This window comes from Mytilus galloprovincialis, chromosome 12, assembly GCF_965363235.1.
Source record: "Mytilus galloprovincialis chromosome 12, xbMytGall1.hap1.1, whole genome shotgun sequence".
Classification (NCBI taxonomy): Eukaryota; Metazoa; Mollusca; class Bivalvia; order Mytilida; family Mytilidae; genus Mytilus; species Mytilus galloprovincialis.
Window position 1 is genome coordinate 72,902,250 of NC_134849.1, and position 23,151 is coordinate 72,925,400.

General features: G+C 31.1%; 2 long non-coding RNA genes across 2 annotated transcripts; one reads left to right on the top strand and one right to left on the bottom strand.

Moving 5' to 3' along the window:
• Positions 1–14,457: 14,457 nt before the first annotated feature.
• LOC143053624 (uncharacterized) lies at positions 14,458–15,919 on the bottom strand. Its single transcript, XR_012971440.1, has 3 exons — positions 15,575–15,919; positions 15,011–15,138; positions 14,458–14,611 (listed from the first exon to the last, which is right to left on the bottom strand). It is a non-coding gene; the product is annotated as an uncharacterized LOC143053624 (long non-coding RNA).
• Positions 15,920–20,525: 4,606 nt separating this feature from the next.
• LOC143053621 (uncharacterized) lies at positions 20,526–22,851 on the top strand. The gene is made up of 3 exons (XR_012971438.1): positions 20,526–20,640; positions 21,958–22,082; positions 22,730–22,851. It is a non-coding gene; the product is annotated as an uncharacterized LOC143053621 (long non-coding RNA).
• The last annotated feature ends 300 nt before the right edge of the window (positions 22,852–23,151 follow it).

The following is a 23,151-nucleotide window of genomic DNA, read 5'->3' on the forward strand; positions in this document are numbered from 1 at the left end:
GTCTTTAATATTAATTTACGATGTTTCTTTTTTTTAAGTTCTTCCTTTATTCTTTGTCTTTCTTCCAAAGTAGGAATAACATCATTTTCTCTTAGACAATTATCAAAACTATCTCTATCTTTTGTGTAGAACATGCATAACCATTTTGTTTGTTCTCTTAAATCTTTTAAAACAGAGTTGTATCTCTGTGAAATGACCCACACTGATTGTTCCGCATGTCTTCCTGAAAATGCAAGCTCGGACAGCATATCTTTTTTCTTTGTTAGTTCTTTTGTTGCACTGCAGTCATCAATGATATATAATGTTGAATGACCAGCATATTTTTTAAAGAACATTCTTAATAGTTCTTGTAGCTTCTCTTCTTCATAAAGGGAACCGTTTGCTTCTCTCACTTCAACAATAGGATTAACAATTATTAAATTTTTTGTTTTTGGTTTTCTAACATCACCAATCCATTCACGATTTTTGTATGCTTTGTTCCATTGGATGGTTGGACAAAGTATGACTATATATTTGAAAACTCCACTATATTCTTTTTCTAATAAATCAAGAACAAACTCTGTTTTTCCACATCCTGTTTGTCCACATATAATAGCACAATGGGGATATTTTGGTAATTCATAAAGGGAATCGGAGTGTATCTCGCTCCGCTCGTTTGTTTCCATTTTTTAAGGGGAACCTCTAGTAATTAACTTCTTTAAATCTTCCATCTTCAAAATTAATTTGTGCATCTTGTATAACAAACAGATAAACATTTATTAATTTATTTGCTCCTGCTGTTTTAGTTATTTGGATAGTAATACCTTCAGAAGCATTTTCAATTCTTCTACCTGAACCGTGTAACGAATTGTCATCTGTTGAACGTAAATCTAACCATAATGCATAATTAGTTGTAAGATATTTTTCTAATGTTGTATAGGATAAATTTAAATCTTTTAAAACTTCTTCTGTTGTTTTATTTCTTTTTGAATTTAAAGCAAAGAATTTATTTATTTCATCCCATTGTTGATATGCTTTCATTCCTTGGCTGTATAGTTGATTTGGAACACCTTCTATTGTCATTTCTACTTTTGTTATGTTAGGATTATAATAAGTTTCGGTACTTGTTCTTTCAGGATCTTCGAACAACATTAGAATTCCTTTCATACTTCTAGCTGGAACATTTAAATTTATATTCCACAATGTATCAGATTTGTTTTTGGTTATTTTTCTATGTCTTAGTATTCTATCGTACAAAATAACCATCTTACCATTAACTTGTTGTCTTATCTGTCTTGCTAATTCTGCATCAGTAACCATATCAAATTCTAAACAAATGTTTTTGATTGTATAACTTGCAGATGTATCTGTTGATTTAATAACATTGCTATAATTATTAAATGTAAGTTCATATTCAAGTCTATCACCAAGACCTGCTTGATAAAAAGGCATATGAGTTTCTAATAGTTCAAAATCAAGTGGGATACAAAATCTTGCACCATATGCAGTTGCAATTGCTTCATCGCCTGTGTCTGATGCTTTATCATCCGCGCCAACTCTGTGTTTTAACATGTTTGTTTCACCAATACCTTGGTATGCCATATTTAAACGTTCAGATGTAGATTTCCATAAATCAACATAACAATGATAAATATCACTATCATCAATTGACATAATTTCATTTCCACTTATACGAATTGTTGTTTTTTTAACTATTGTTCTTCCTATGTTTTGATATATAGTTGCATTGTCGTCTGTAGATGTGAGTTCTATTTCAAATGCCAATCTGGTTGTTCCAGGAACAATAACATCATTATTGCTTAGATTGGGGAATCTCACTAATAGCTGTTGATTTTGATCAATAGTTGAAGGATTATTTGTTATTGATACACTTTGACGAATACCTTTCACACCACGAGGTTCTCTTATTTTTCTGTAAGGATTTAATTTGTTTCCGTATGCCGACATTTTTAAGGATTAAATTTGTTATAAAAATAATTCAATTACCGCTGTTACTTGAGTATTGATACATGTATAATTAAACTTATTAAATCTCCAGCCTTAACTTCAAAAGGTGTATAAAAGTTATTAAAACCGTGTGTGGTACCATTATCCAAACTCATTATGTAACTAGTTGACTTATCATTAACAATCATCTTAAGGGCTATAATATCTGTGTTTGTTCTTAAACTTACTAAACTAATACCCAATATTTGTCCTGGAAAGTTCATTACATAATAACCACCACCAACACCAAAATTAAACTTTTTATTTCCATGTATTGGACCATCAATTCCAGCATTTATACTTATTATTTTTCTGTCTGGTTTATTTTTAATATTACTAACTATATTTTCAACATTTAAAACTCTGATGCTTAGGGCAGCGACACTCCGGTGTAAATCTTTATCCTTAGTATCCATTGTTTGAAGCTCACTCTTCATATTTAATATTTCTTTTTCTACGTTTTTTTTTTTGACACCAAGTATGCTCATTTTATTAAATAAATTATATAACTTCTAAAACACAATTAATTGGTAAATGATTAATTATCTTGTTATTATTTTCATCTCTTATTTCTAATTTCAATTCTGTTATAACATCATTTACTAAACACTTATATTCCGGATGCTCAAATCTCGCTGTTATAACTTCACCAAACTCTTTATTCTCGACTGGGATAACAGCCAATAATGTACTTGGCTTACCATCAAGATAATTATGAGAAGTGCTAACTTGTTCCAAATGGATATATAATGATTTATGGATAGCAAAATCCACAAATTTGTTTCCATAATGTAATTCATTAGGTTCGAATTTACGTTTATTATTAAACCCTAACATATTTCCCAAACCCTTACTTATCTTTAACTCAGTAGTAGTGTTTAATGAAGCGTTACCATTTGCTTCATTTACGGATAATACAATATTTTCTTTTTGAAATTCATCCACTATTTGTTGAAAACTATAATAACCATTCATAATCCTTTGTTGTTCCTCTCCGGTTTTCTTTATAAACCCATGATAAACATTATACCAACATATACTGTATCTTATAAATTTCAAACCAATACGTTTATTTCCATTTCTGTTATTTATGTATTGTTCTAAGTTTATTGTATTATCAATATTTGAAATAGTATGAAACATTTTTAATATAAAAAAATGATAACAAAAGAATTTAAATATAATCCTAATGTTTCATATAATCCAGGTATTAAATATTCTGAAAAAGATCATCAATTAAAAACAAATCTTGTAAATCAAACAATATTTGTAAATCAGAAAGAGAACTTTAAAACATCTTTTCCTGATTTATTTCAAAACTATCAAAACCCATCAATACACACTAACGAACCATGGAATGCCTGGATTCATTCTTCATTTGATTGGTGGCAATGTCAGTTAAATTTTGCAGTTTGGTGTGCAAGTACAGGATGTGGGATTTCTTATAATGATCATTTGTTACATACTTCAAATCTTACAAAATCTTTTTATATGTTTCATTTTTATTATTGTATTGCAAGAATTTTAAAAGAACTTAAATCACCTTTACCAACAGATTCTTCTTTCTGTTATTACAAGAACCCATATGACAAAGCTGCATATCAGAAATTATGTGATGAATTTAATATTTCTCCAAATACAGATTGGAGACAAAAACTAGAATCATCATGTCAAGGATTAGGAAGTTTTGAGCAATATTATAAACCAAGTGGTAAATATAGACAAAATCATAAAAAGGATGGTCCATTCTTTAATATTCATGATACAATTTATCATGAAAAAGATATAAGTATGGCTTGGACAACATTTATTTTAGATAAATCAGAAGGTTTTACACGAGCAGGTATTGAACGTATTAATGAAAGTATTAAAATTTATGTATGGGCTTTATTAGGTGCACAATCTCAAACAAAAACAGAAATTTTAAAAGTAGGAACAGGATTTGATGCACAAAAACAATTCTTAGCAAATGTACAAGATGTTATTAATAGTCCTATTGATTTACCCACTCAGATATCAAATTATCAAAATGTTTTAAAATACGCAAGAAGTAAAGTTGATTATGCTTATGGACTTGGTTTATATATGTCTCCTAGTGATATGGTATTACAAACTGGAACTATTGTTGGTTATAATAATAAAATTATAATTGCAACAGAAAATCAAACACTCGGTTTAAATGATGATTTAAATAATAAAAATTTTGATCATGTTGATTTTAAGCCAAAAGAACCTGTAAAACCACAAGAACCTATAAAACCTGAAAAGCCTAAAGAACCAAAAATAGATCCAATAAAAAAAAATTGAACATGAAAATCATGAAGATAATAAACAAGCAATAATATTTATAAGTATTGTAATAGGATTTACAGCACTTTATTTTTTCAAATAATCTCTAGCAGCAGTAAACAATAAACTAACAACTAAAATAAGCAATGCCCATAAGTTGTTTGCAAACCAATTTACTACGTCTTTTGTTGCAGACAATAACCAAGAAACAATAGAACCTATAATACCTGGTAATGCAGCTGCTAATTTTCCTGCAAGAAAAGATAATAATTTTCCAAGATTTTTTAATTGTTTTTTCATCCAATCTTGTACACCACCACCTTTTGATGGAGGAGAAGGAGAAGGAGAAGGAGAACCAGTAAATGCCTCAACAATAACACCAATAATCATTCCAAAAGCAGTTAAAACACTAACTATTGTTATTCCTTGTTCTCTGAATAATGTTCTTATTCTTTCACCTAATGTTCTGTCTTCGTTTAAAATTTTATGTATTGTTTGTTTAAATCTATCTAATTGACTACGTAGTTTTTCTTTATTAATATTAATTACTTCTATTCTTGCACTTCTCTCAGATTCCAACTCTCTCATTCGACTACTTATTCTATCTATTTGAAATTTTAAATTGTCTTCTTTAGCTTGTTTTAATTTGGCATTTTCTTTTGCTAAGTCTTTATTTGTTTCATTCAGTTTTGCTAATTCATTTGCAATCTCTTCTTTTACTGATGTCATTGCACTGATTATTCCATCCATCTCTCTTTTTGTCATTTCTGTTTGTGTTTCATTATCTACTAAAGATGTTCCTTGTTCAATAAATGAAGTTTCTATTTCTTTCACATATGTTTCTGCATTACTTGCTGTTTCTAATAATTCTTGTCCTTCTTCTTGTGTAGATATTTCTTGTAATGGAATTTCTATATTATCGAGTTCACGAATTGGTGCTTTATTTATTTTTCTCTGAAACCTTGCTTTAGCTTCTCTTAAATTATCAGATATTTTATAATCATCTACACCTAAAACATCCCTGACAAAATTAACACCGTAATAACTTTTAAGAGTGCTAAATTTATAAAATTTTATTTTTTCTTTTTGGTAATACGTTAATGCAATATCATTACCTTTTTCATCTTTTACATATAGCATTATTTTTCCATCATTTTCTTCCCCAACAAAAAAACCCTCTTCATTACGTATAGTTTCACCATTTTTTTTATAAAATTGTTTAATCATTTTTTTTGTAGTTTCGTTTTTACGAATTTTAGCATCATTTTCTGATAAATCTCTTGATTTTTCAAATTCCTTATTTATATTATTTTGAAACTCTTCATCATCTTGAAAAGACGTTTCTTCTTCTTCATAATCATCATCATAATCATTATTTTTAAACTCAGGATTATCAAACTCATAACCTCCTTCAGCCATTTTATTCATCTAAAATATTAGATAATAAACAATAAAAAGAACCTGTTAAAAACAACTTAAGATAAAAATAATTAAATTTTTTATTTAACATTATTTTTACATTTTTTACTAATTTTTCTTTTGTTTCTTCATCCATTTATTTAATTAAAAATTGATTCATAGTTTGGTGGATTTCCGTTATCAACTAAAATTATTTTATTAAAGAAAATCAAAGATTTTCCATTTTTTTTTTTAATTCGTTTTTTACTCTATTTTCTGTTTCCTCAATTAGTTTTTTTCTTTCATTATCATTCATTACTGTTTGTGTTTGTTTCGTTCGTATATTTTCTTTCATTTTGTTGTATTTTTCTAATTCATCTAAAATAAGTTTAAATTCATCTGCACTTATCTGTCCGTCAGTTAAAGATTTTGATATTAAATCTTTTATGCTGTTTAACTTGCATTCTGCCATTGTTTTAATTTCATAATGTTTTTTTTGATTTTGTTGTCAACTTTCTTCTAATTAATTTAACTAGACCTCCTAAACTTCCACATACAACAGCTGCAATTTGTATGGGAAGTAAGATAGGAAAAGCTATTCCTATACCAGCTAAAACAACAGATGTCGAAATTAAACTTGTATCAACACCATCAGTAACATTAACTCCGCGTTTATATTTTTTGTATAGTGATTTACGTTTATCTCTCTCATTTATTAATGTTTTTTCTATTTCTGTTATTTTTTGTAGTCTATAATTTTGTCCATCTTCTATAGGTAATTCTGGATATAAATCAGGAGCTGTAGGTTGTTTCATTTTTTTAAGTAAAAATTGATTTTTTTTCCCTCTTAAATCCCACAGAATTCTTTCTCTGCCTGTTCTCCCGGTTTTTTTATTTTTTTTTTTTGGAATTTTTTTTGTTGTTTTTTGGGTGTTTTTAATAACGTTTTTTTTTATAAAAAAGTAAAAAAAAATTTTTTTTGGGAGTAAGAAAATTTGGTGTTTTTTGGGTGTTTTTTGCTTTTTTATGAAAATTTAGGGCTCTTTTACTTGAAATGAGGGTAATTTTTTGGGGGTCAAATTTTTTTTTTTTTGGAGGGGGGTATAGGTGTGTGATATTGTGTATCCGACACCCCGAAATTCCGACAATCCAGTAGTCCGACAGTCCGATAGTCCGACAGTCCAATGGTCCAACACGAAGCCGTGCTGCTGCAAAGGATGATTGTCTTCTTAAAAGCGTACTGCTGAAACGCGATCAGTGTTTAAAATTTAAAAAGTGGAATGCATCGAAATGGGATATAAATTAAATCCCTTCTTGAGGGAGGACAATAGGGGGTCCGTTAACATGTTAACAACACCTCGATTTTGGCAAAAACAGTTAACAAAAAATGCAGAAATGCTGATAACAGTTAACAAAGTGGGATGAAAACAGTTAACAGCTTAAATTGATCTCAGATAACAGTTAACAACACCTTGAAAAGGGCCATAACAGGTTAACACAAAAAGATATTGGCCCCCTTCTTGTTTGAACAATTAATATAAGATTCCTTATATCATCATGTCGATGTTGATAACGAGAATGTCTGTTTACATACATTTTGTACATGCGCAAGCGCATGCATGTAACCAGGAACACATATATTGTTAACTATACTGTTCCAAGATGTAATGTATAATCTGGTTGAATATGATATGTCACAAGTATTAGATGTATGCTTTTATATATGAGGGGTTTCGCCCCGAAGATATGAAACGACTACTTCGGATAGAATAACATAGAAGTATCAATATTTTTTTATCTTTTCTTTTGTTTTGTTTTCTAAAACGAGCAATTCGTTTTGATAAAATAGGAATAGTGTCATTATCTCAAATTTCAGTCAAGATACAAAATCACTTTCAGAACGGTTTCAGAGTTAATGATTTGGAATGAAATCTTAACTTATATTGCGTCTATTTATAATACCTTATCATTGCTCTACTAGCTTGTATGGCAATATAAACCGCTGTACTATCTAGTATTTTTTTGGTTTACTGATTGCCAAAACCTGAACTCTTTGCTGATAAAAGGATTGTCTCTTATGAATTGATGTTGCAAACTTCGTTGAAGATTTATGAGAGAATGAAATACAATAGGAAAATCTGAGACATAGTTTTGGAGGTCAAACTGTGTTGTGCAAGAATCTATAAAATATTTTGGGATGCTATGAATAACAAAGAAGCTAAATTCATTCAAGTATGAACATCACAATATGGCAACTAATTACATAACAATTAATTATGTAATAGTTATGTCATAATTAAATTATCACAATTTGAAAGATTAATCCTTCTTCTTTCTTTTGGTACCTCATTTATAAAATTTAAAGAAAGATGAGTGGAATTACATCAGTTTAAAGATGTCTGATTAGGGATGAAAAATCTTTGTATTATGCTATTGTGTTTATTTTTTTAATTTCTGAAATAATTCATTTGTAAAAATTTAAGAAAATACTTTGTTTCAGTCATCGAAAGTTAGGAGAAATAAATCGTGAAGTGTGTTTCGAATTAATTTCAGACTTGCATTTGCGTTAAAAGATAAAGTAGTACGTGATTATTTGTTTTCAAACAAAGTCACCTTAATTCTCTATTTTGAAACTTATGAAGTATGGATCTCGTTCTGATCTGTTTGGTTGAATACAAATGTGAATTAATTATGTTTCAAAATAAATAGTTATCCCCAATTTTGTGTGTGTGTGTGTAAATTATTTAATCTTTAGATAGATGCTAAAATCATTTTTCTTAATAAGAAGAAAAACGTGCAACTTAAGCACGCCTTGATGTAAAAAGGTGTACCCGACTAAGATTTTACCGATTACCTTTTTCTTTTAAACAAGACTGTTTTCGAGGGCAAATAAATAAATGAATGCTATCAAATCAGCAGTTGTATTTTCGTGGATTTTTCCAAAAGAATTTATGAGTATGCATCGTCAGGATTGAAAAATATTTCAACCAGTACAGTTCTTATTTCATGTTATTTGATTTAACGGGGCGCACGGACATGGGTTACACTTAACGCTACGCCAGGGCATAAAAACAGGTCAGTGAAACAGTGACATGCCTTTCCGAAAGTTACAACATTTACCTGCGTTTGTATATGTCGTATTCAAATTGTATACATCTGGTTTTAAAGATGTAATAGGACTGTGTTCAAGCCTTCAGGGGCGGACCCAGGATTTCAGATTAGGAGGGGGTGGGTGGGTGGGGGGGGGGGGGCGCAAAGTAGTTATTCGCCTAGCTATCTGATATGACATTTTTTAAGGTAAAATCATTGAAATATTCTTCTAAAGGGGTGCAATGTAGGTATTTCAAACTATTGTGGGATTAAATTAGCGAAAAATTAAAGTTTCAAGCAGGAACCGCTTAAATCTACCCTGACAACAATCTACAACCACAAGTGACTTACTGACGGATGGACGGACACAGGTGTAACAATATATTCCTGTTCCGCGAAAAACCCTGCGAGTTATGATGGTAAGTTCTCCTACAAATTAGAAAAATCTACAACAATCTCCTAACACCCATAACTTACGCACTTAGAGATTTATAATGCATACATATGAGTTTATAAAGCTACAGTTATAAAGCTGCAGCCCAAAAAGCAGAAGATGAAGATCATGCGAAAAAATTATTTTGATTCTGTGTTCCTAAGCAAACAAATCTACAATCATGACACCATCACTTTTTGAAAAATGATCTATATAGCAATATCAGGTAATAGAACAGAACAGAACAGAACCAATGGTGCTGGCAGTTGTGACATGCATAAAGAAATACAGAAACGTCACCGAAAAAAAGATCCCTTGTTTGCAGATCCTCAATGTGTCTAACCCAATTGTATATGGTTTCAATAATTTGACATTAATTTGAGAAATGTGAAGAGTTGACGGATAGACGAGCGGACCGACGGAAGCAAAGTGAGAAGAGACAGATCACAACAGCTCACCTGACCAATACTAGTATTAGAATTTTCAAACGAAAATCTCTACTTTTTGCCGTGATTTTTTATTGTCCTTTCATAATATCTGTTTTTACTTTTTTGATTTTCGGAGGTCGTAACAGACTGTACATTCCCGAGTCTGTGGTGTTGCACAAACCACTAAAATCAGAATGAGATGCATTTACGAAGTTATATCTATTTTCTAGGGATGTTTTGGAACTAAGATTATCAAAGAAATTGATTATAAAAACAATTGTTTGTACTTTAACTGCTAAAATTCAAACGCTGAGTGTGACACCTTTCTTTGAAGTCTAAAACATTTTTAGAACTTGAATAAATCGTAGGTCAGTTGATAAGTAATCACGTTGATTCTGTTTAACTGACTGTTTTTTATACTTTGAATGTGAAAAAAGATGGAATGGTCTCTTCTGATACTCAAATAAGTTGATGACAACCCATGCCTTGCAAATTTTAGAGGGGGGCTTACGCCCGCCACTCCCCCACCTAAGTCCGCTCCTGACCTTAGATTGTGTACACATGTTAAATTCTGTCAAGCGGATGGTATTTTTATCTAATGCATAATTTGATATTTGAACTTAATACTTTATTTTCTTTGAAACTTTATTTTCTTTGAAAGGACGGCAAATAAATATTCTAAAATTAGCAAGTTGCCATACAGTTGAAAACAAGTTGCCATAAAGTAGATTTGTCAACACGAGCAAGTTGCCGTACCCTAGACTTTATTTTATATGGTCTATATTCTGTAAAAACATCTTTTTGACAAAAAAAATCAGTAAATATGATGCCACACTATAATAATCTAAAAATGTGTCTGGAAAAATAATGAAAAACAGTTCCATATCTTTATAATGGGGTGACAGAGGACGATCGACCTCGAAATTTTCCGGTACTAAGTGGCAAGTTTTGGAGTATAGCACAAAATCTTGTCTTAATTTTGCACTCTTCGGCGTAATAATTTAAAGAATTATATATCACAAAATCATTTATTAAGCGGCACCATCATCAAATTAGTGGAAATGCATTAAATTGAATGAATTCTTAACTTGTTTACTTCTTTTTCTATTTCTCTCCGCTTCGTTAGTACCCAATTTCCGGTGGCGATGTTTTTAAGTTGGAAATAAAAACAAAAAGCAAAAAAAAAAAACCTTGAAATGTAAGATAGATTCGACAACTAATACTTCAATTTATATATCATTTTCAAAACTGTTAAATATATAAATATTTTAAACAGTATAGAGTACAGTGTTTTTGTGGAAACCGGCATGAAAAGATAAGCTATAAACAAAAACCAGAATCTGATTGCAACATGAGATGTCCGGGAGAACTGAGTAGGAGATGTGGAAATGTTAATAGAAATTCTGTGTATTTAGGAATGAACCAAATTTAGACATTTTCTGAATAAGATAAAATGTGGAGTGGTAAAGATATAAAATATAAACATGAGGTGAAAAATACCTATGCATAGGGATGCGCAAAGGGTCTCACAAATAATCAGTCTTAAAAGCCACTTGTAAAACTCTTTATAGCAAAAAACTGATAACCTTCGAAAAACCTGATAAACACTATTTACAACATAGTGTCAATATAGATGAACACGTTAGACAGTACAAAGGACAATAATTTTGATCAAACAAGCTTGTAGCCCACCTCTGGGTGTTAGATTCCCCCCCCCCCCGACCTATTGGTGGCTTTGGACTGTTTCCTGCTCTGTGATCGGGTTGTAGTCTTTTTGACATATTCCTTGTTCTATTCTCAATTTTACGTACATGTAACATGCAAACATCATCATTGGAAATTATAAGATTAACATATTTTGTTTTACTGATCGGCATCATACATCGGCGTATTTTAATCATTGGTATCTGATTATCACAAGGGATAATATCACTTCAGTATTTAAGAGCATTCTAAGTAATGCCTTGAGGTCAAATATTTGAAAAATAATGTTACATTGTGTGCCTAATATTTGATACTAAACCCGATTTTGTATGTTAAAATTCTTTGATTTATCATGCTTACATTGATTAACATTTATTACAGCTACTTTAATTTAATACATTTTCTATATTTTAGTGCAACAATAGAGAAGCAAGAACGCAAAATACAGAGGTAATAACCAACCGGCCGTACGGTGACCTATAGTTTGTTAATGTCTGTGTCATTTTGGTCTTTTGTGGATAGTTGTCTCATTGGCAATCATTCCACATCTTCTTTTTTATATAACTATTTAAATAAAATTGTCAAAATTATTTCTCTTTATTCGTTAAACTATGGGACCTACCGAATTACACTTATTACTGGATGTTTACCAAATTAAGCAACATGACGGGTCCCACATGTGGAGCAGGCTTTGCTTACTCTTCCGGATTACCTGAGATGACCCCTAGTTTTTGGTGGAGCTCGTGTTGCCCTTTTATTCCTTTAAATGTAGTGTTACTGTACTAATGTTCGTTTGATTGTCACTTTCAATTTTTGTCATGGTGTTGTCATTTTATTTTCGCTTTTTTCAATTTGTAATGTCCCTCATACAAATTTTTGTCTCCTTCTAGCAAGGCACCTTTACTACTATTGTTATTACATTTGTGAAACCACTTGTCTCTTAAAATAATCAATGTTACACTACTTAAAAGATGCCTAATTCTACAACTTTGAACTTTGAAAGTAGGAAATTTAACATGTTCAAAACAGAAGAAAACGGTATTCAATAAGCAATGCACAATTTAATCAATCGATATTTTTTAACTATCGAAGAAGATATACAATTGCTCCATTTTTCAATTCTTATCCTACCAATACTATAACATTGACAACGAGCGCAATGTTTTTTATTGGTCCACTTTTTAATTGTTTAATATTTTGAAACGTCATAAAACATTCTGATAATAAAGGAGAAAAATTATCACACGTTATTGTTTGGCGAGGCATTGATTTCGCAGGGTGTGATTGATGACGAATTGTTGAGTGATCAGTGATCGATGACATATAGCTTATTTTTCAGATTTGACGATTTCGATGTAAGAGTGACAACCATCAATTAAATATACTGAAGGACTTTAAAGACCGAGCATACATTTTCGTGATTTATTTTAATCAAAACATGATTGATATTTATCGTTTTGTGATCGATGACATATAGCTTATTTTTCAGATTTGACGATTTCGATGTAAGAGTGACAACCATCAATTAAATATACTGAAGGACTTTAAAGACCGAGCATACATTTTCGTGATTTATTTTAATCAAAACATGATTGATATTTATCGTTTTGTGAGTCATGCTTTCCTTGTGTCTTTTTGTTAAGAAACATGCAATATCTAACTTACCAAAGGCTTATAGCTTATAAATCTCATTTGCCTATACCGTGATTATAAGGACTGAAAGGATAATTTATATTTACATAAAGTTGTAGACTTGTTGTTGCCTATAACAATTATATGATCACATTCATATATGTCAATAGACATACCTTATACATTTTGGTCACACGAATTCGTTACAAGAAATTCTAAACCTATCAGAGAATTTTGTTAGATTTAATCTCCTCTTGACACATTAATTTGGTTTTCTACGCTTACTTGAATTAGTAAGGTTCTGATGCGTTTCTATAGTGCAGAGACTGACCAATGAAAAATATGAATGTTATCATATAATTGTTAAAGGTAAGAATAAGCCAACAACCTTATTCAGATAGAAATTATCCCTTCAGGCCTCACAATCACAGTAAACAAACAGACATAACACTGTCGGAACAAGGAAAAATCAAATGGATGAAAACTGAACTGTCGATTGAGCATGATGTAATCTCTATGTCACCCTATAAACAGAACATAGATGTTATATCTAGAAGTCAATAGAGTATCACACACACAATAGAATGAAATACTCGGACAGTTTATGATACACAAAACTTGGTTTCAGTCATGTATTTTTACACCATCTGCATTGTGCAAATAAAGAACTACTTCTCCTTATTCAGAAGATGATATGAATAACAAGCGCTGTGGAGTAAACAACAAAAAACGCCATTCAAGACAAAAAGAACAAGCAATCCGATTAATACATTGATCTTCTTTAATTCTTGCACAATGAAACCTGTGTTATCCGACACACTTAGGGACCAGAAAAAGATGTCGGATTAAGAAGGGTGTCTGCAAGGATAGGCATATTTTGGGATTATGCTGGATTACTCATGTGTCGGATTAGGCAGGTTGCACTGTATGTCATCAACATGCAACAATTTCAAAATACAACAATATCAAAGTATTATCATTTTATTTTGATATTGATCTTTCTTTTCTGCATTTCTCCTTTTGCTTACGGTTTTACTGAAAAACAAAAATTTACATTTTTTAGAATTTATAATTAATGAAAAAAATCAATGTTTGTTTCAATAAATTAATGACGTGTTCTTTAAGAGTCATCGTACTGAATTTTGAAGCAATCAGAACGCTGATAAACAGTAATGTTCCTGTAATGCAATACAAGTTTAGAATTGACCTATCTAAATGTTTTTATTAATAAAAATACATGCACAATTAACATAATATACATGAGGTTTAAAAGATAAACATAACAGCTTTATATGCGATATTGGTTTCGTTTATAATTACCAGCCGGTAACAAAGTTAGCTTTAGTCGCTTTCACTAAGATGATTTGGTCTCCGGTGGATAGTTAATTATCTCATTGAAAATATCTGGATGCAAGATTTTTTTAAAATGTTATTTCTAATTTCTTATCTATATAATATAATTCTATAACAATACATTATTGATGGACAAACTATTCATTTTGCTCTAGTTACCTAAATATATCGAGTTTCTAAGGCTACCTCCACACATTCGATTTGTTTCACCAACACAAGCCATGTTACAATCGGATTCTGGTACCCTTGGATACTGTTTGTTTGCTAGTTTATTTCCACAAAGACAATATGTCCGAGCCTTAATAGCCAAACAAATCATAATGGTGAAATAATAATTGATACATGTATATGAATGTACAAAATGAAAGGAATAAAAAGACGTATTTCAAGGATATGAAGAAAAATAATTATAATTTTACAATGTGACGTTACAGTGATAATATCAATTCACATATTATATTAGATATATTATTTGGTGTTTTTGTATGTATCAGCTTTGCCTCGATCATGTGTAGTAATGAAAATATACAATTAAATAAGCTATTGCGATTTTAAATTTGATGACAATGTCTATTTCAAATTACGAATCTGATTTTTTGCTTTTTTTTGTTTTCTAAAGCTGAAGGCAAATGTATCTTTTACTTGACGTAATAGTATGGTTTATTTTTAAAATGTTGGTTTGTGAAATCAGACTTACCTGCAAGCCTGTGTATTTATATCCTTTACAATGTTCACGGCATTTAGACAACGTAATAGAATTTCCCAGGTCTGATATTTTATATTTGAGGTGTCGATTGCCGTCGTCCATGTAACATCCAATGTAACCTAAAACATAAATAAAATGTTTCTTAAGTGATAAAATAAGAAAAATAAAATAAAAAAATATAGTAATCCTTTTTTGTTTAAATTTCAACACGCGTTTTGTATCTTTATTTCTCCGAGGTGAACAATTATAGACTATAGACTTGTTCAATAATCACGAGAAGATAGTACGAGCAGTGCTATTACGGTCCTATTTGTTAAAACATAACGTACTTATAATGAGATTTTGAACTTTGCTGTAACACGTTGTATAGTAACTGTACATTTGTAAGTTTAAGTATTGTCACAGTGATTGCAAAGACGGAGTACATTTCAAAGACTATGTACGTCGTTTTTTTTGCGCTCAAACCACATACACCATATGCACCTAAAACTACATTACTTCAGTGCACACAATTTTTAAAATGTTTATTAAAAGTTTAATTTTACGTATACAAACCATCACTTACCGGATCAGCTTGTTGGACAATTGTTTTAAGCAAGCCATTTACTGCCTTACTGAGGTCTGTTAGTGTAGATTTTATTGCAGAAATACTTTCGCTATTTTGCTTCGAAGTTGCCTTTATTTTGTCCAAGTGATTTTTATTCCAACCTTTTACCCAGTCTGATTTCGAATTGACTATTAAGAAGCCATTCACTGGTATTTCTTTTCCAGCATTCAAAGTAACAGTGACCGGTTTGCGTTTTCTTATACTTGCAACTATTGCAAGTTGTAAGAATGCAACAATAACTACGAAGGTCTTCATTCTGTCAATCGACGTCAACAATATCATGAAAATCAGGAGAACTAGATTTTAAAATGACAATAACATGATATATTGATTACGTATGCGGCTGCTGTTTGATATATTATATTGGTATGGGTATCGTATACAGAGGAAAATAAAGGTTGTATCAAATAAAAATCAATGATTCCACATTGAACATGACATAACGTTCAGACAATTCCACCCATGTAAATGTAACTAATTAACAATGGTCTTTTAGCATGAATGTACCCCCAAAACTTCGTTTAAATCATGATAAAGAAAATAACTCTCAAGCACCTTTGTATACATTTTCTGCAAATAAAATATGATACAATCAAGTTTCTTTAGTTTATTCATCTTGTATTACTGTCAATTTATCGAATTCCAAGACTGATTTGGTATAATTGTACATGAGAAAATTCTCTACAAGAAAACAAATGCCACAGAAATTAACAGCGAGAGGCCACCGTACGACCTTCAACAATGAGCAAAGCCCATATTGCATGTTGTACGTTATCAATTTGTCGTTAAATGTTGATAATTGATTAAGTAATAAATACCTCTCGTTTGTCATTTTTACAGCCCCATGTGTTCCATCAAGTTGCCCTCAGGGGTATAGATTTTTAGATGATCAAACTGTCAGCCCTAATTGTTACATGTTTAGTGGCACTACCAGGAAGAATTGGTGTAAAGCTCTGGTAAGTATATTTTATGTGTACAGCCTTGTCTTGTTCTTATTATTACCAGATATCCAGATTACTGATCTAAAAAATAAAGAAATTAAGATTGATACTACAAGTTGAAAGAGCATCAATAAAGAAACAAAATAAGCTATAAGGTTATGGAGCTCTTTTTTGAAATATTTTACTTTTTAATCATGGCGGAAAAAGGCTGACTCGGACTTTTATGTTACATTAGCATTGGTTTTATATGAGTCATAATCGAATGAATAGAAATAAAAAATCTCCTTTAATTTTGGAAAATGGCCTTTCATGAGCCTTTAAAGTCTTTATAAAAAGGAAATAGATGTTATGGGGCAAACTATTTTACCCTGACTCGTTGGGAAAAAGAACAAGGAGTCCGATCATCTGACAAAAATTTCCAAAACCTCACCTAACTACATCTTTAAGTTGCATCTCTCTTTCCTTTAAAAAAAATAATGTATTTTAAAAGAATAAAAAAAATTCCCAAAGAACCATCTCTAAAGAAACATTGTATGTCATAGAACATATTTATCAGCGGTTTGTATCAAACGAAGAACAGGACAGGTTTGTATTTTATGTCCCTATCCAAAATACCTTTTTTTTCCAGTGTCATTCAAAATTTCCCGGACCATCATCCCGGATGGCCTCTATTATTACAAGACCTACCTATTGTATTTATTGTTAACTTGTTTTCGTCCTGAACATGCATGTAATATTTGCCAACCAACAATCAATCAATCAATCAGCGGTGTGTATCAAACGAAGAACAGGACAGGTACTACACATATATAACACCAAATATTAATAACTTAACTGAATGCATTTGCACAACAGCACGCACGGTTTGAACAAACGATCAGAACCAAATCCATTTGACTATGAATTCCAGAGAAGTATAACTTCTAGATGATCTGTTGGTTGTCATTAAATTGACACTGTCTAGTTATTCAAGTCTTATGATAAATACACCACGCTTTGTTCGCCTCTCCTAAGTCAGGATCATCTGGTCTATGTTAATACTGTATTTATGTTTTAATATTAAATATTTTACCTGTTTTGGGGTTTAGAATGACGTCACATTTCAGTAAACTAATACACAACATTATTTAGGAGCCAAGTGAGGCCCAGCCCCTAGTGCTGGATGTTGTCACTGTGTTTAACACCCATCGTTGGACTGCGGCTGTTATCTGCTTTTTGGTCGGGATTTTGTCACTTGGCCATAATCCCCATTCGCATTCCTAATTTTATATATTGTAGATGACATGTACCATGACAAAAGGAGCGACTCTTTGGATATCAAACAGCGAGGCAGAGACGAATGCTGTTAGAACAACATTTTCTCTTCGTAAGATTAGAATAAATCATAAGATCAGCTTTTGATTGCTGTTGTTCATGAATACTGAACAAAATCGTGCATTTAAAGTCATTAGTTATCAAAGGTACCAGGCTAGTAATTAAGTGATGTTAGGCCAATTACGACTAAGGTAATTTATGCCTGGAATAAGATAATCCTTAGTTTTCCGAATTTGCATAGGTTGTCGAATGTTTGATGAACATCAACGTTCTGTGACATATGCACACTCAAATATGTTAAAGTGAGAACTAGAATGAATTATGATGCTACTCAATTTTTCTAAATGTTTCGAATATTCAATTTAATGTTGAAAAGCTCAATATCATCAAATCCTTAGTGACATCAAATCAGTATTATGGAAATTGAATTTATTGAGTTGAAGAGTAACCTTTTTTTCACCTATATTTTAACAAAAAAAGATAGAGCTCTCTCTTATCTGAAAAAAAAACTATGTTTAAAAGAAATTATTTTATATTTCAATTGGGGATATACCATGGATTTAATTATGCTTTAATGATTTATGAAATTTGTAATGCTGGGTTTGCTTAGAATTATGTGTTAGCTGGGTCAAAATAATTCCATATTACTAATACTGCTCTACAATATTATCTTTGTCTGAGTTTCCGTTGTCCTACTGCATGAATGAGCTAGCTTCATTATATATTATGCTTCATTGAAAGTGTGGTGATAGCTATCACCCAATAAAGGCAACAATGGTATACTGCTGTTCAAAAGTAATAAGTCGATTGAAAGAAAGCCGGAAACACAACACCTATAAGGTGAAAACAACGAAATAAAAGAACACAGAAGTGGAACAAAAACAAACAACAATGCAACATTCATATAAACGAATTTTTAGATAAATACTGCCATATTCCTGACTTGGTACAGGACATTTAAAGACAACATGTAGGGTTGAACCTGGCTCCTATATGGTTCTCACAAAGCTCGTTGACTTAGAAATGTGTACGTAGAACATTGTGTGGATCAACAACACAAGAGCTGCAATTCAATAATAGTAATATATTGTCTATCATCCTTAACAGTTATATAAATGCAGTTTGTATTACAGCTTTTACATTAATGCTAGCAAGACAAATCTTTGTTTGTTTGGCTTGCTTTGTTTGTATCAGTGATTGCTCAAGCATGGTAATTAAGATAGGCGGGGATTCAGCTTGTATACATCATACTTAGATTTTATTGGACGTTATGTCTGAGGTTAAGGACACTTAATTTTAAAACATCACATGACAAATACACTTTTTTCTTGTATGAGGCTGAGAAACTGGCCTTATTGTTTTTATAACATATCAATCTATTAGTTCAGTCAGTTATTTCCATGTCTGTCCTTCGATTATGCAACTCCAGAAAATATTCTAAAAAATGGGAAACAATTGTATTGAAAAGAGAAAATCGAGTGCACCTTTTTTTTATGTCAGGGTGTGTTTGAGATGAATATTTTGTCTTGAAAATGTACAAAACAAGAGTATTTGATACATCATCTCGCTTCAGACTCTATCATTTTATATAGCAAAGCTACAGGTTGACTTTATAACATAAAAAAAAAATCACTGTACTAAAAGATGAAATATAGGGGTCAAGTGAAATACCTATCCAATGGATCACAAAATCAGAGTAGGTGTGTTTGAATAGCTATTTTACTAAAAGTGCTTGACGACAGTCTTTAAGTTGGATCTCTGAAAAAAAATTGTCTTCCGTTTCTACGATTGTGAAAATGAACAGATAATTTCGACGAAGTAGAATCCTGTCTGTATTGTATATTTACAGGTAAGGAAACATGTGAGAATATGTGTCATGTGATGTTTTAAAATTTAGTGTCCTTAACCTCCAACATAACGTCCAATAAAATTTAAGTATGATGTATACAAGCTGAAGCCCCGCCTATCTTAATTACCATGCTTGAGCAAACATTGATACAAACAAAGCAAGCAAGCCAAACAAAGATTTGTCTTGCTAGCATTAATGTAAAAGCTGTAAGTCCTTTTCTAACTCTGCATCTAGAACTGAGATAAATTAAGATGTTCATGAAAAAAAAATGTAATACGATTGTCTTTTATACCAATTTCACCACTAGCATTCAAATCAAAACTGTTGAAAGGTGAGAACCATAAACAAAGATTCTTTGTCTATGTTGATGTAAAAAAATTTTGAAACCATGCCATTTTTTTTTATCCTTTCGTCCTTAACATGCTTGAACAACTTGCCACTGAACATAAACAATCAACAAAAATATGTGAAATGAACGTTTTTTGGACGATCTTATGCTAAAACTTGCTATAAATCTAAGACAATATAATATAATGTTTGTTTTACAATTGGCCGTTTTAGAACCTAACGAACCATGGGTAATTTCTTTATTCGTACCCTAAAATGAAAATAACGTCAGGTCATTGTTTGAATTTCTATTGTTTATGATATTCTTAACCAATCACAATGTTTTGGTGTACACTTATAAAAAAATACCTAGGATGCATAAGGTTCTTAAACGGTGAATTAAATGGAGCAGACGACCTCTACGTCTCTAGGATCAAATACTTGATTATTACTATTACTTTTTTTGTAGCGCTTGTCGACAAAATATGGACAGGCGGAAATTATCTGAAAGATGATAATGGAAATTTTGTATTTGCTATAGACAATACTGAATTTTCATTCGATAATCTTGAGTTTTGAACAGGTAATTTCGATTTTATCATATAATTCAGTGACAAATGTAACAATATTATTATTATTATTTTATTAACCGTAGATATTGTCTTTCTGGTAGACTATGAGTTCGGAAAGTATAAACATAAATCAGACAAAATAAATAAAAAAAAAGGATGCAAAAGACAACAAGAGGTCAATATATTGTGTTCAATAATGGTTTGTTGATGAGATAGTATGATGTTCAACCACCCCTTCAGGTTTGTGTGAAGGTTGGAAGTGGTTTTCCTGTTTGAATTATTTTACACTAGTCATTTTGAGGCCCTTAATAGCTTGCTGTTTGGTGGTAATTAAGACTCCTCTTTGAAGGCTGTACTTTGACTTATCACTGTTTACATATCACAAATTATTACTTGGATGAAGAGGGGTCTCATTGGTGCTCATACCACATCTTCTTATTTTTACTAAGAAATGCTTCGTAATGCCCAATACATTTTAACATTGACAATAATACATGACTCATTTTCATCTAAAAACTTAAAAAAAAAAACATAAGAAAAAATTGTTTATTTTTATATAATGACAAACAACGTATTTCACTTAAAGACAAATCAAAAGAATATTAGGGTAATACGTAAACAGTTTTGTTGCATTTTGAAGTTAAAATTTTTCTAAATGACCAATGCACTGAAATAAATAAACATGAAAAGGAATATAGCTTGAAACATTAGGCAACATTTGACATTTGTCTGTCTTTTTCTTTTGTAGCCATGGTGTTTTTAGTTTATGAGCTTGAAATTCCCTCTGGTGTCTTTCGCTCCGCTAACAAACGAAACGAAATCCAAAAAGCGAAAGAAGCATACGTTTATATATTCAAAGGGTTTTAAGTTGATCAGTCTTTAGTCTTTTTTTTATTTCTGGACTTTTGTTGTTTGTCTATTTTCCTTCTTTTCTAATATTTGCTTGACTGTTGTATGCCTATAAAAAAATCTGTTGCCGCGTTGTAATTCTTTACATCTTTTGATATTTTTTTTTATTAGTCATGCTATTCTTGTAAAAGCTGCCAGACAACCGATATCACCAAACGTATAGCACTGATTTTAAAAACTTGTCAAAATGACTAAAAAAACAGAAATACAAAACTCTGAGGAAAATTCAAAACAGAAAGTCACAAATCAAATGGCATAACTAAAAACAACAGATATGGTTGATGAAGCTGTCGAACGAATTTCCGATACACTTGCGTTAGGGGTGTGGTTTTCATGTATTGTATTCTCTTATTGTACATTTTGATGTTTTTGTATGATATGAAATACTCATAGCAATTTTTTTTTTTGTTTTGTTTCAGGTGAATCCGGCCCAAAAGGAGCTAATTGTGTTATAATAAGATACCTAACCACTCCACTTGTTTGGCGTTGGAATGATAGAAACTGTGAAGATGTTGATGAGCTCGTCGTTTGCGAACTTCCAAGAGTAAGATTATTGATAAACCATTATATTGTATGTTCACACAAAATATCAACTTCCTTCTTTAACTTATCTGTGACGGATAGAAATCAACCTTATGGTGATAAAATCAATACAGCTGTTAACCTTTTTTGGTTTGATTAAATGTCAACGGATCGTCTGAAGCTGTTTTATTTTGTTATGTATAGATCCGTACAAAACAGACTACGGGTACAAATGTATGTATGACAGATCGAACAGCTGATGTAGATACCTCGTAAATAGTTTGGGATAAGCTATAAACATGCGAGGTTTGAACAATTGGAATATAACCTTGACTTTATTTTACGTCTTCTTTTTTTTGTTCTAGTAGTGAAATTAACATGTACATTTACCATGCCATTTGAACTTTATATGTGAATGATTATCAAACGTGTGATATAAGGACTGAACTTTATTTATACATTTTATATATATATATAAAGGTAGTATGGATAACAATTGATAATTGAGAAAAAAAATCCTGATTATTTGTATAGTGAGTTTACTACATGAAACGATGAAATAAATATGTATATGAATTTATTTATAGTGAAACCTGATATAACATTTTTACCATGGCCAAATCCACGGATACCTTCTCAATACAAACATTATCATATTGTATATTTCAGACACCTTGTCCATAAAGAATTGTGAGCAGTAAAATCAGTACAGAATCATTGGAAAATACATTGTTATGATTGGTGTAATCATCTGAATAAAAGAAGTGCCTACTTATGTGCTTCGACTTTGATATTTTTGATTTTGTACCTGTAAGTGGGGTTGTGGAGAGGGAGAAAAGTTAAATAAATAGTAACACGTTTAGTAATATGTGTGCCAAATGTGTGGAGGAACAGCCGGAGCTTTTAATTCAGAGGTTGTCAATTATTATCTAATGCAAATTAAAATACAACGGCTTGCATAACCCATATTTCCCCATAACGGACGAGTCTTAATCGGATAAGATCAGCGTGTAATATGAGAGTACTCAATACACAAGCAAAAGTAAACAAAGGGATAGGGATAGGGACGGATATATTTGAAGCAACCTAAT